The sequence below is a fragment of the Vidua macroura genome, chromosome 5 (assembly GCF_024509145.1).
Source record: "Vidua macroura isolate BioBank_ID:100142 chromosome 5, ASM2450914v1, whole genome shotgun sequence".
Classification (NCBI taxonomy): domain Eukaryota; kingdom Metazoa; phylum Chordata; class Aves; order Passeriformes; family Viduidae; genus Vidua; species Vidua macroura.
The window spans coordinates 56,403,622-56,417,376 of record NC_071575.1 but is presented as its reverse complement, the minus strand read 5'-3'; positions in this window follow the sequence as shown (position 1 = coordinate 56,417,376).

Genomic DNA, 13,755 nt, shown 5'->3' with positions numbered 1-13,755 from the left:
AACTTGACTGTGATCAGCATGTCCTCATTCACACTTTAACTGGGCTGGTTTTAAAGTTCTACTTAGGCTTGGATAAGAGTTGACCTACCTGCCAGTCCAGCTATAAGATAAATAGGGAAACACTTTTTGCAGCCTATGAAACATCTGAAATTACAGAAAGCTGAGTAAACATTCAGAGAGATAGCTCTAAATTCCAGACACGTGTATGACAGGGATAAAGTAGACATATATGAAATGACAAGGATCTATCTCAGTCCTGTGGTTTATTCAATCATTTGTAAAACACGTGACATTTTTAAAACTAAGCACTTCTAGAGGACTTATCTTCAAAGTGCCTTTCAGATTTTGAATCTGATGATAGTCTTTATTTTATGGACTTTGATGATGCAACATTACAACAGATAATCATTACTATCTATTAGGTTCCTCAATTAACATTTTGAGGGAATAATGAAGACTAACTATAGAAATATCTGTATAAAAGCTCTCTGAAAAGGAAAGAAGGGAAGAGCTTCACTTTAAGTATTACCCAGCTTGGTGATCAGCTATCCTGAGGATGGAAGTTTTCCACACTGTTTTTCAAGTGAGAAGAGATCAGCATATCTGGAAATCAAATTCACCTGGCATGTAGGAAGATGCCAATTTTGTACTTGGAGACAGCAAAGACAGCAATGAACTAAGCAAAACTACATCAAGTTTTTATGTTGAGGACCAAACTGAAATACAAGACTACTTGTATTTTATCGTGTTTTACTATAAGTAGGTGATGTTTTTCCCTCAAAGTATGTCAAAGTTTACAGCAGACATCCTCACTTTGAGATAACCCAAATATCAGTCAGAAACACCTACAAATTGATGTATATATTTACCTAATTATTCTCCATGACATTACTAAAATATTTCTTAATCTTAAGAAATGGCACCCTCCTGCTAATTTTTGAAGGATACTGCTCTAATGTTGAAGAATCACAATAGAAAGTCTATTAAATACTTTTGGCAAATATATACCAAATATATACTCATTTAACATATTATTTAACACATATAAAATCAATAATATAGATATTTTAAGACTACAATTTTTGAAAAGACAGTTTGCATTCAAAATAATGATATATTTTTGTAAATATCAAAAACCTTGTAATTATTCCAAATATTCCCTTTATATTCAATTTTATTAACAATTAATTACTGATCACTATAATAAAACAAATCCAAACAAACCTTAAAACATGATCATACTCTGAATGGGGATATTTTTCCCTGGTACTGTTAGTATGCCATAGTTCACCTAACTCAAATTACTATTATATCAAAATACCAATTATTATCTAAATTCCTCACTTACCTGCTGACATGGACTACACTCAGGTGTCCCTATATCCCAAATAACCATTTAAACGCATACATAATTTTTAAGGCTGGTGTCTTCAGATCCAACACTTTGTAAGATGATCAAGAGACATGATTTGTTGTACTCAAAACATTCCTTTATTTCTTTTTGACCTTGTCTTTCTATTTTTCAGTTGAAGGTTGTTTAGGGTTTATTTTCACTTTTCATTTCAGCAAAATTTCAATAAAAACTAACTGAAGAGGTAAACCAAATATACATTCCACAGAAAAGTAGGAGGAAAAAAATGCTCAACCAAAAAACACCCAAAAAACAACCCAAAACCAAACCTTTTTGTAAACATTAGCAAATTTGGCTCAAATACTTTTGCTCCTCTAGGAAAGAGAAAAATAGATTTAATTCAGAACCCACTGCTATAAATATGCATTATGCTTCCTCTCCTGTCTGGAAATGCATCAATTAATTAATTAACTATTCATAGAAGCACTTCTTCTTCCCCTCACTTTCCACTCAAATTCTTTCTGTATTTGAATTCTTCCTCATGCTACATTTAGTATGCTTTTTGCCTCTGCGTTACATGGGAATACGCACCTACATAAATAAAGAAATTATTAGTAAACAAATATGATCTTGGTTATGGTCTGTGTAAGAAAGAAAGAGAAGGGGAGGAGAAAGAGAACTGTGGATTAAAATTATATTGCTATGACTAAAATATGGTTAACTGTCATATCTGAATAGTATGTGGGCTTACAAGAGTTATGTAAATACTTTGCCTTCTTGCACAGTGTTCAACAGATGGTTAGGTAGATAGAGTTACTACACTGAAGAAGAAGGACTATAATGTACTTATCAATAATATATTTCTGTGTATAGCTTCATCTGGAAGTGATCAATTAGAGGTGTTAAATTTTTGGGTCATTACAAGATTCACAGGTTTGTCTGCAGATTCTGTCAAAAAAACAAATTTTATCCATGTTTTGTCCTGTGATTATAACAAAAAATGAAGTTCTAGTTGATATGAAAAAGCAAACAAGACATGTTTATTTGATGTTTTACACCTTTTTTATCAGTGTAAAGGAAGCAGGTGAAAGAGGTTCCAAAATCTTTAGGCTATTATTTCCGACATGTATAAGAATGAATCAGTTTAAAATTATAGTGAGGGACTGGGCTTCCAAAGAGATCCAAGTGGAAGTATTTCCAGATGTACAAGTTGTAATTCTTGTTATATCTTTTAATCACATGATTTTTCTTAATACCTAAATCATAGTATGCCAACTCTGCCAATACTCACAAAACAACAAAACAAATTAAATAATCAAACAAAAATAATACATCTTTGGTTTTAGTTCCTGCAGATCAAAATATGTAATATATGAAATATGAAATATTTGCATCTGAGGATAGGAAGAACAAATTGAGTGCTTTACTTTTAGCAAAAATCATCTGACAATTTTGCGGAAGTGATTGCAATAGCAAAATTCAGAATTTCTGTTGTTTCTATTTCACTAAGCTTGCTTTAAGGGATGAGTCTTGTCTTAGAGCATGGGAAAACATTTGGTGATAGTCTTCTTGCTCTGGCATTATTTGATATTTAAAGACACTGAAGAAAAGGACAGGATTTGAACACTATAATTTAGAGCCATATAAAAACCTATTAATCAATCAAGACAATTGATTAAGAACTCTGGGGATAAAAGGTCACAAGGATTAATTTAATTCATTTTTTTTTTTTAATTTTAAATGAAGTGTCACACATTCATGTGGGACAGAAGGGAATTTCAGTATTAATTCATTGGTATGTATAGATAACTGATTTTCCATTCAATAAAGAAAGGTCTCTTTGGTTTTTTTTGATGGATTTTTTTTTTATTCTATTGTATCCATAAGAACACATTGCTCAGGATTTTTTATTAAGCTTTTCTATTTTCCTTTCATGTATATGAAGAAAGAATCCATGTTGGTCTAGGTGTTTAATGGAAACAGATTAACTCAAGAAAACTCTTAATTAGCATCTTAATCTAACCTAAAAGTTTGTGTTCTTAATTACATAGAGTTGAACTGGATATTCAGTACACATATTTTAATATTAAAAATATGAACCTAAAGATCTCTTTAGCTGATTTTATTAAATATTTCCTCTGCTTGTTAATACATAAATTGATGTTGGGGGAAGGGGAGCAGAGAAGACTAATTAAAATTTATTCTGTTTTAGCATTCATGGTGAGTGTCACTGGTATGCACACATACTAACTTATGGAGCTCATGTTGATGAACATTTGAAGAAGTAAGTCTTTTTATTAAGTGTAGCTACAGCAGGGTTCATAAAATTTGCACAATCATTTGGTTGAGTTCTGCTGAAGTTTTGGGTTTTTTATATTTAACTCACTGATTTAAAAACTGTTAGAGAATTAGCATTTGTCATTATCCTCTATTTTCTCTTTTAATTGTGCCTTCCCATGGAAATCAATGATTCTATTTAATGAAATAAAGAACTCCTAGCTGGATATTTTCTGAGTGTTTGCAGATTACATGTTTCTCAGTGTATGTCAGTGGGAGACTTATGAGGCATAAAGTTTTCTCTATTTTTCCCCATGATTTCCAATCACATCTCAGTAGATAGCTCTGTGTGCACAATAGGCAAAATGTTAAGTCTCGAAGTATGTGGTTTATTTCTAATTGGTGACAAAGTAATTTTTTTTTTTCCTACAGTAATGTTTATTTACATTTGCCTCTGTTTTGTGGTCTATTTCTTTTTCCTTTGGTCTCTTACTCCCCACTGCTCACTTTTCCCAACTATTTTATGCAGTTAGGGTTTTTCAATTACCTCCATACTACCTATTTGGGGAGCATTGTTTTAAATGTGTATTTTAACACCACAATTTGGTTTGACAGAATGATTTGTAGTGCTGCAGCAAGCCATTCACCAGAGATCTGAAATCTTGTGCACAAACTCCCTAATCTAGCAAGCTTTAATTCATAAGCTTACTGCTGTTCCTCTATTAAGGTAGTGATGAAATGCAAATCGGAAATTGTTCTGCAGAGCTTGTAAGCTGCTAAAAAATGCAGAACTGCTGAAATTCTACAGGACTGTGACATTTAAAACATCTTTGTATCAGAGTAATTTGCTTTTAATTAGGAACAGGTAGAGGAGAGTAAGGGGAGTATTTACGTGCATGTTATGTTGATGGAAAAAGAATGAGGAAGTGTCCTCAGCATCTTCTATTTGATTACTAAATCTTTTATTCATTCCCTGCTTTTTCAAGTCTTGTATTCATTTCACAATGGCACATTTGCAGTGAGAGGCAGTGAAAAAAAGGTCATCCCATCCTCCCCCGGGGTTTGTTGGTAAAAGCCCACTACAAGAATTTAGTGTTCTGGGTTGGACATGTCGCTCTGGTTGCCAACATTTGCAATCCAGCTCTGTCAATGCCTTCATCCCCAAACAATTGTATCTAAGAGATTATGAACCTCTTCTTTTATGTTACTAGGCAGAGCTAAAAGAGTCACCTTTACTTCAGGGCAAGAATCAGGCTTATGGCACTTTTTTACAGGGGAGGGTCCAAAAAATGGCAAAAAAGTTAGCATTTTTCATATTGATCATGGCTAGCAAATTAAAAAATGCTGTTTTTTTCATTCTAAAATTATATTTCCAGTACAAGGAGGAATAATGTTTTGTGTAGGCAAGCAAAAATAGTACAGATGTAAGTTCCTTTGGGACACATAAATATAAAGCCTTATACTTCAGTCTGAGGTCAGAATTTTATCTGAGGTTCTGCAGATGCAGATCCTACTCTTGATATGTGTTGTATATGGCAATGAATCCACTATATTACATTGTATTACTAATACAGAATTAAATAAATTATTATTTATTATGTCAATGAGATTTTTTTAATTAAAAGAATTACACTGCCATCCCAAAATGAACCTAATAGATGCTTAAATCTTATTCCATGTGGTAGATTCATAATTCCCTGAGTGGAGAGGTTAGACAGAGTAGAACATAGCATGAGGTACACTGGTGTTTGTCAGGTTTCCCCTTCTGCAGACATATTCACTCTCTTCTCTTTGGTCCTATTTTGCTCCTTGAAACAACTTTCCATGGCTCCAGTAAATCACATTTTTTTTTCCTTGACATCAGAAATATGTCATGGACACATTCAGATTCTCTGTTCATTCTTATCCTTTTTCATAAAAAATTAATATTTTTACTTGCCTAGCCTTTCACTGAGATGTAGCAAATGTAAATACAGGCCTTTATTTCATTGTAGTAAAATGCTTAGTACACCAATATACTAGACTGCTTTGATAGTTTAATCAGTTTTAAGATACTAAACTACCATTCATAGTAATTAATTTAAATTAGCAAATATTTTAATTAATTGATTGGGCAAATCCTTAATAACTTAATAAACAATTAATTAGAGGGAATTTCTAACACAATGGTAAGAAAAAGACACAGTACCATTTGTGATATCTAAGTTTAAATACTTCTGAGCAATTTAATTTCCTCATTTTAACAGGATCTCTTGAATTTATTTGAAATAACAACCTTTTTATTGAAATAACAACAAATTTACAACTCTTATCAAGTACCAAAATGTAGCTGCCAACTTTTACTTTGCTTGCATAAATGTCTTCTAGTCTTTATAGTAATAAAGCAGAAGAAATGTAAACATTACATTAATCAGGTTTTCTTTATTTTTGCATAGCCATGCACTAATGCATATATGTAGAAGGAAAACACCATTTGCAGTTTTGTAAAATAAATGCATCTGCCAATAAATAAATCAATAAACACAGGACTTAAAAGATGATATTACTTAAAATAATTTTAAGAAGAAAATAATATTTTTAATGACTAACTAGCAAGTCTAGAACGAGTAGACAATTCTTTTGATTAAAAATTTAAAACATTTCTCAGGTAGCTTTGCTCAGAAAAGACAGTTAAATGAGGAACACATACATCTTGTAAATTTCTTTGCTAATTCTCTGGTTAGAAGTTATAACTGCAGTGACTGGAATTGCTTGTTCACCAGTTTTAAAGACTCTGGATTCTATTTAATAAATAAAGCATAGTATAAAATAAGCATCCCATGTCAAACCCATAATTCAGTGATTACCTATTTTATTTGAAGATTTAAATGTTTGAAAATAGTAATTTTATTGGCTCCATCTTTACTGTGATCTCAATTAAAATTGTTCTGTCTGCAATTAGTTTAATTAATTGTACTAATATGCTTGCTTAGGTGAATATTTACTTGGTTAGCCACTTTAATCAAAGTAATAAAATACACAGAAATAGTTTATTTTGTCAAGTTGCAAGCTGGGTCATGAAATCTGAGAACTAGACAAAATATTTTTTTAAGAATTTGAAATTTTTCCAGAATAAAATCATGACATAGACTTAACCCCCTTACCCCTTCCCCACTCATCCTATGCATATAGATCCTGATATCTAGATAGAATATAGTATTTTATGGCAAAACTTGTGATCTTGAAAACTCAAAGATCCATCTAAGGCTAGTAACATCACATATTCTTACCTATTTTTATGTATTTTTTTTTACTTTAATTTTAAGCACTTAAGTACCTGGAAGTTTTTGTCCTGTGTATGGCCACGGGTCTCTCAAACTTGGTATTGCTGAGATATGTGTCATCATATGAGAGTCTGTGCCTGACTGCAACTCAGAAACCAGCATGCTTGTGTGCAACTCCCCTCAGGGGCTTGACCTCGAGTTGCTCAGAGAATCCCTAACACCTAACAACAAGATTGGGCACTTCACACAATACTGTGGTAGCTGCTGCTTTCTTTTTGAATGCTGATACTACCACCAGTTTATTTTCATTATAATGGTTAGTGCACTTTTCCAGGAGGTGGAAGACTTGATTTTATTCTCACTTCAGTCTGTCAGGATGTGAACCCATGCCTACTTGTGTGAAACACAGAGTGCTGTAACCATGAAGCTGAAGAAAAGGATGGAGATGAGAAGAACAGGAACAGATTAAAAGACTCCCTTTTTTTAAAAGCTATGCTGTGCTCCTGAAAACAAGCAAGTTCCTTGAACCAAGACAGAAAAATTATGAGAATCAGAATATTTTTTTTATGTCTCATAGGGAGTAAATTTTCATAGGAGGTAAGTTCCATGTAAGGTATAAGAATGAGAACTCAGTCCCTTATTTATGTAGGTTTCCTCAGATAGATGTTGCTTAAAACCCAGAAGCAGCACTAAAGGAAGTGCCATACAGTATATTTCAGTTAGGGGTTGTAGTTTTAATTTCTCTAAAGACCCCCATCAGTGTAGAAAAAAACATATTCCACTGGTATTTCTGTACAGTGGACTACAAAATATACTGTAATTGAGTAATCATTCCATTTTGCTTGTTTGTTTCCATTAAAATAAAAAAAAAAATCACAAAATATTTTTCATATTTTTGGTAAATTAGATCATAGTTTCCTACAGATATTTCAAGAATACCTCTAGATGATTAAGCAGTGTCATCCATATATTCAAACTAAAATATGAGATTTACATTGCTGTCTCACTAGACTGCTTTGTTGATTTAGAAGTCTTATATAATATTGCTCCCCATATTTACACCCCAATTACACTGACAATTGAAAAACTGAAAAAGGATTTTCCATACATTCTGCTGTTTTATAAATTGCCAGTAAGTGATTTGAAATTTCTCAGAAGTATCCATTCCCAATTCAAGGTTCCTTAATTAATCTCCTTTCTTTATTCCTTCATAGTATTTGTTCCTTTATTAACAAATCAGAGTGAAACTTGAATCTTTATATAGTTTTTGGTTAATATTAATCACATAAACAATGTTAGCTTTTTGTGTGTTTCAGAGCAAAATTCATAATTCAACAATATGTTGACTGAAGTGTTAGCTGGAGGCCTTTTCATCTTTTCACAGATGATATGGAGATAGGACTTTCAGGTGGTAGAATACAATGAAATAGATTATTATTAGATGGAACTGAGAAGCTGCTTGAAAAATATTGATTCTGTGTACTAAAATGACTAGCAGTTCATGACATTTTATTTTTCCTGTGAAATGACTGAGCTATTTAAAAGGAAATAGTATTATTTTACTGTCACAGCACATATCAAAAGTTTCAAAAATAAATACTTTCAGGAAAAACAAATGAAAGCATGTCTTATTTTTTTTCCATGCAATTTAATAGTTTGGATTTTTTTTTTTTGGCTAATGTTTTTAATTAGGTCTCTGGTATAAGCCAAATAGAAATTTTTCTCCTAAGTTACTTCTCACAGTGATATAATGAATCATAGAATGTTTTAAGTTGGAAAAAATCTCTAAAGTCATGAAGTCAGACCAACAAACCAGCACTGCCACCTCCACCACTAAACCATGTCATTAAGTGCCACATCTACATTTATTTTAAATCCCTTTGGAGACAGTGACTCAACCACTTCCCTGGTCAGACTGATTCAATACTTGAAAACCCTTTCAGTGAAGACTTTTTTGCCTAATATCCCATCTAAACCTCACTTGGTGCAACTTAAGGCCATTCCCTCTTGTCCTGTCACTTATTACTTGTGACATGTAGCCAACCCCTGCCTGGCTACAGTCTCCTTTCAGGCAGTTGTACAGAGTTATAAGGTCCCTCCTGAGCCTCCTTTTCTCTCGGCTGAACAATCCCAGCTTCCTTAGCCACTCCTTAATGGACTTGTGTTTAGACACTTCACCAGCTCCGTTGCCCTTCTCTGGATGTGCTCCAGAACCTCAATGTCTTTCTTGTCATGAGGAGCCCAAAACTGGACACGGGATTTGAGGTGTGGCCACACCAGTGCCAAATACAGAGGGATGATCTCTGTCCTGCTTCTGCTGGCCACACTATTGCTGATCCAAGCCAGGGTGCCATTGATCTTCTTAGCCACGTGGGCACACTCTGGCTTATGTTCAACTGGCTGTCAAACATCATTCTCAGTTCCTTTATCCCCAGGCAGATTTACAGCTAATTTACCCCACATCCCAATTTCATGGGGTTGCTGTGACCCAAGTGCAGCACCTGGCCTTTTTAAACCTCATACAATTGTTGTGGGCTCATCGATCCAGCCTGTCCAGATCCCCCTGCAGAACTTTCCTACCTTCCAGCAGATCAACACTCCTGCCAGGCTAGGTGTGGTCTGCATAATGACTGAGGCTAAGGAGGGGGAACTCCTTCCTGCTGGATGTACATCAGTGGAGTCATTGCCAACTGGATACCTGGAAGTTGTTAAATGTGACATCATGTTTTAGGCAAAATAGTATGCAATTGAACAGCAATTGAAAACATAGGCTCTGCCCTGTCTCTGGTATTTAAGATTAATTCAGTATATTAGAGTATGCTGAAAGGACTTTGAAATAGATATTTCCTGAGTGCTTAGGTTATAATTAATGCACTTGTTCCAGATCTTCAAATAAGACAACAAATTGCAAAGTATCATATTGCAGAGCAGGAAAATATTATGAAAGCTTCTCAAGAGGTAAAAAAAAATCCTAGCATTATTTACAGATCATTTCTGTAAATATATAATAGCAGATAGATGAAAGTGTAAGTAGTGTTCCTAGAATTAATCATGTGCTCCAAATCTTATATATGAAAGCATGTGATGAACAAAGTAAAATAAATTAATCTTTATTGATTACTATAGGATAAATAATTTATACACATTGTTATGCTGTTTTATGAATATATGGAATAATAATTGAATCCTTCAGAAATTAACCTTTCAGGATGTGTATATCTTTATAGGAAACAGTTGCAAAATAACTCCACAGAAGACCAACCCTTGAGTCAGTTGTTTTTGGATACCTACCTTTCTTTTTTATTTTTATTCCAAATATTATATAAAATTATATGACTGTCTTACAGGGTTTTTTTTTTAATCTTCTCATTATGCACAAGAAAAGGTTATTCGAGGAGACCTAATATATCTTTTCTATCAGGCTGAATGAAGCCAGTTGTATTAGAGGCCTCTAATGCTACTAACACTGGCATGATGGTAGTGTATTCATGTACTGCATGTCCACATTCATAGTGACATGATGTTAGTGGATTTAGTTTACCATACCTTTAGCATGGTAAACTAAAGGAGTAACAGAGTCAAATTAAAATTTAACTCATAAAAAGCCTCAATAGACTATATTTCCAAATTCTGTTTTCCTACTAGATTAAATATGTGATATATGAATGCTTATGATAGCAGAAGGCAGGCTGAAATACAGGCTATGACATTTTTTCAAAGAAAGAGTCCATGGTAAGAAATAATACATCAGTATCAGGTAAGTCAATAGTATCATAATGCAATAGGATTATTCCAACAGCATAACATCTTGTCTGATATCTGGTCATAACCATCACATAATATACAATTCTTGCCACACTATTATACCATGTTAAAATTGTACTATCTATCACTAGAAATAACTACCTTGGTCTCTGTTTGAGACTTAAAATAATAAGAAAAAATCAATATAAGAAAAAAAAATTGATATTTTTTCAACTTGAAAAGAATACATAGCAGGTAAAATACCATCAAAGCTTAAAGGCTGTCTTTAAATCAATGCATGGATCTCTACAAAGAACTTTCCTTTTATTTTTTTATACTATAAAGAACAAGTTGTGTTCTAAAGGTAGTGTTATTTCAGCTGAACCTTAATTTGTGCATGGCTTTGATTTATATACTACGTTGCTAAAACACATTGACTGCATGAATTCTTTTAAAAGTCTTAATGTCATTGCTGTCTGTCAATAAAGATCTTCTTCTCTGCAAACAATGAATCTCTGCTAATGCTAACCATTGCAAGGTAATGAGCATTCTAAAGTACTCCCAGAGTCTCTGAGTAACATCACTATATAGATCAGATCTACTTCTGGAGACCAGAAGTAGAGCACCTAACTTGTCCACCTGTATTTGCATGAATGGATGATGATGAACAATGAATACATGGTTTCACATGAGAGACAGGTGTGTGAAAAATAACCTTATGACATTATAATTACACTTTCATTTTGAATTCCTTTCAGGAACTTCACTAAGGCCCACAGTGTTGGAGAAACAAAGGTGGGTCTTCTCCATGAGGAAAGAGAAACCAGAAGCTGAGTCATCACAGCACAGGCAGGAATCTGGAAACTTCTTTCCCTGTGAAATCAATGAAGCTTACATTTCTAACTGTTTATAAGGAACTATTACTTAGGAAATTAAAATGGGACATATCAGGAAAATAAATATTTAAATCTCTCAAACTAATGCATTTTAGTACCCAAGGTTAAAATCCTTGTTTACCTGCCTGCTCACCTCTAGCTGTCTCTTTGGACAATCAGAGGACAAAAGCTGTATTCTGTGTTTTCATTCTGTTTTGCCTTGTTTATTTTTCCCTCCTTCATCATCCGCAGAACCCCATAATGACAGTTACAACTTCCTTGTAGTGTTTTTTTATGTAAGTGCATTTCCTTTATATTCATGGTTTTCTGGCTGTTATAGGACTTTTATGCTGTATGGAATCCACATTCTTTTTTTTTTTTTTTTCTTTTTTCAGTATCAGTGAGGATTGACCAGAAGCTGCTATTGCACTGGAAAAAACTAGCAAATATGTTTGGGCTTCAGTCACTGTCTGTGTATTTTATATGAAACTGATAATTCATAAACTACATAGCTAGGCTTTGAACTGGGGATTGGCACCTACAAACTTCCATTTATTAAGTGCCCTACCACGTAGACTAGAGAATTACTTCATTTTCACTTCCCAGTGGAAGAGTTTCAAATGGTGATATTTTCTTCTTCCTCCCTAGCTCCCTACACAAAAACTATTCAAATCTTTGTGCCTAAAACATTTTCCCCATGATGTGGATCTTAATTCCTGCCAGGTGGATGAGGTAGCTTAACACTCATCTCAGAAATCAGTAGTGGAATACTTTAAACACTCACTGCTCACAATACACAGGGAAAACTGTCCCCTCCCTGTGTGTTCTTTTAGTTTGGTTTCTGTTTTTGGGAGAGCATGGGAGAGGTTTTTGGGAGAGGTTTTGCTTTGTTTGTTTGTGGGTGTTTTTCTTTTCCAAATAACAATTTCCAGTTATTTAAACAAATCTGAGTTGGGAAGGATTTCTAGAAGGCACCATATGAACTGCAGAATTTTTCCTGCCACACAGATTATACACTTCTCACAAGAGACATTTTATAAAGAGCAGTGGAAAAGAAACAATCAACCAGGTAAAACTACCTGCAGCATCTGTTGCTAGACTTGCTCACTCAAACAAAAAAAAAAAACCTTTACAGTTTTGCTATAATACTAATCCTGCTACTACTAGTAGTACTAATAATAAAAAATATCACTTTCATACCAAGTGCAGATATATTCAGTACACACAACTGAAGCCTGACAATATGAAATACAACAAAAAATGATAGATTTAAAGGAATACCGAATAGTTACAATAACAGAGCACCACAAACTGTCTCTATAATTCCACACTCAAATTATTTTCATAAATATAATTGTAAGCTATATGTTAATAAACTATTTCAGTAATGTCACAGTAATGAACAGTCAGAAATTCTCAGGACTTTCATTACCTCCTACAGTGAATTACTTTCTGTTCTCCTGAGTTCTCTCACAAAGACCTATTCTCCATGCAGCACAGCTAACACACATGATTCTGAAATGTCTTTAAAGAGCCATAGTTTCAGTAATATATTTGCTAAATTTGTGCCATTAACATCAGGGCTTAAACTCTGCCCATGAGCATTCCTTCAAAGTTCATGTATCTGCAGACAGAATTTGACCTTTTAGTAAAGTTAAGACTCATGTTCTTTATTCACATTTTGAATTTTTCTGTTTATTTAGAATTACCTCACTCATAATAAATTATAGGGATAATTTCTTTGAAAATTTTAGTTTTCTACTTTTCAGAGAAAATTCTTATAAAGCCATTACAGTATCTGAGGAAAGAATTCATGTCTCAAATAGTTTCAGTTATTTTGGATACATTGGGTAACTCTTTTACTAATACAATTGTTTTTTTAACTCACATAGGACTTCGTAACCTCATCTGTATTTTTTAATCTCTGAAAATGTGTCTGAAAGAATAATCTTTATAACTGGTATATTTTATTACTTCTAGCATTTAAAGTACTCTAACCATTAATTTGAAGGCTAATTGTTTTGCTCACCTGATAACTGCCCAGAGACACAGTGTTAGAGAAACGAAGTAAACTTTCTTTACTTCATTTGTTTAGTTTTGTGGGATATGGAGTGGGGGGTGGGGGTGAAACTTTTGGAATATGCATTCAGCCACCATACATTAGTGAGTTGCTCATCCTCCCAGTCCAATCCCTGGTTTATTTTTGTAGTAAAACCAATGTGTGGTCCCCTTACACAAAGCTTGT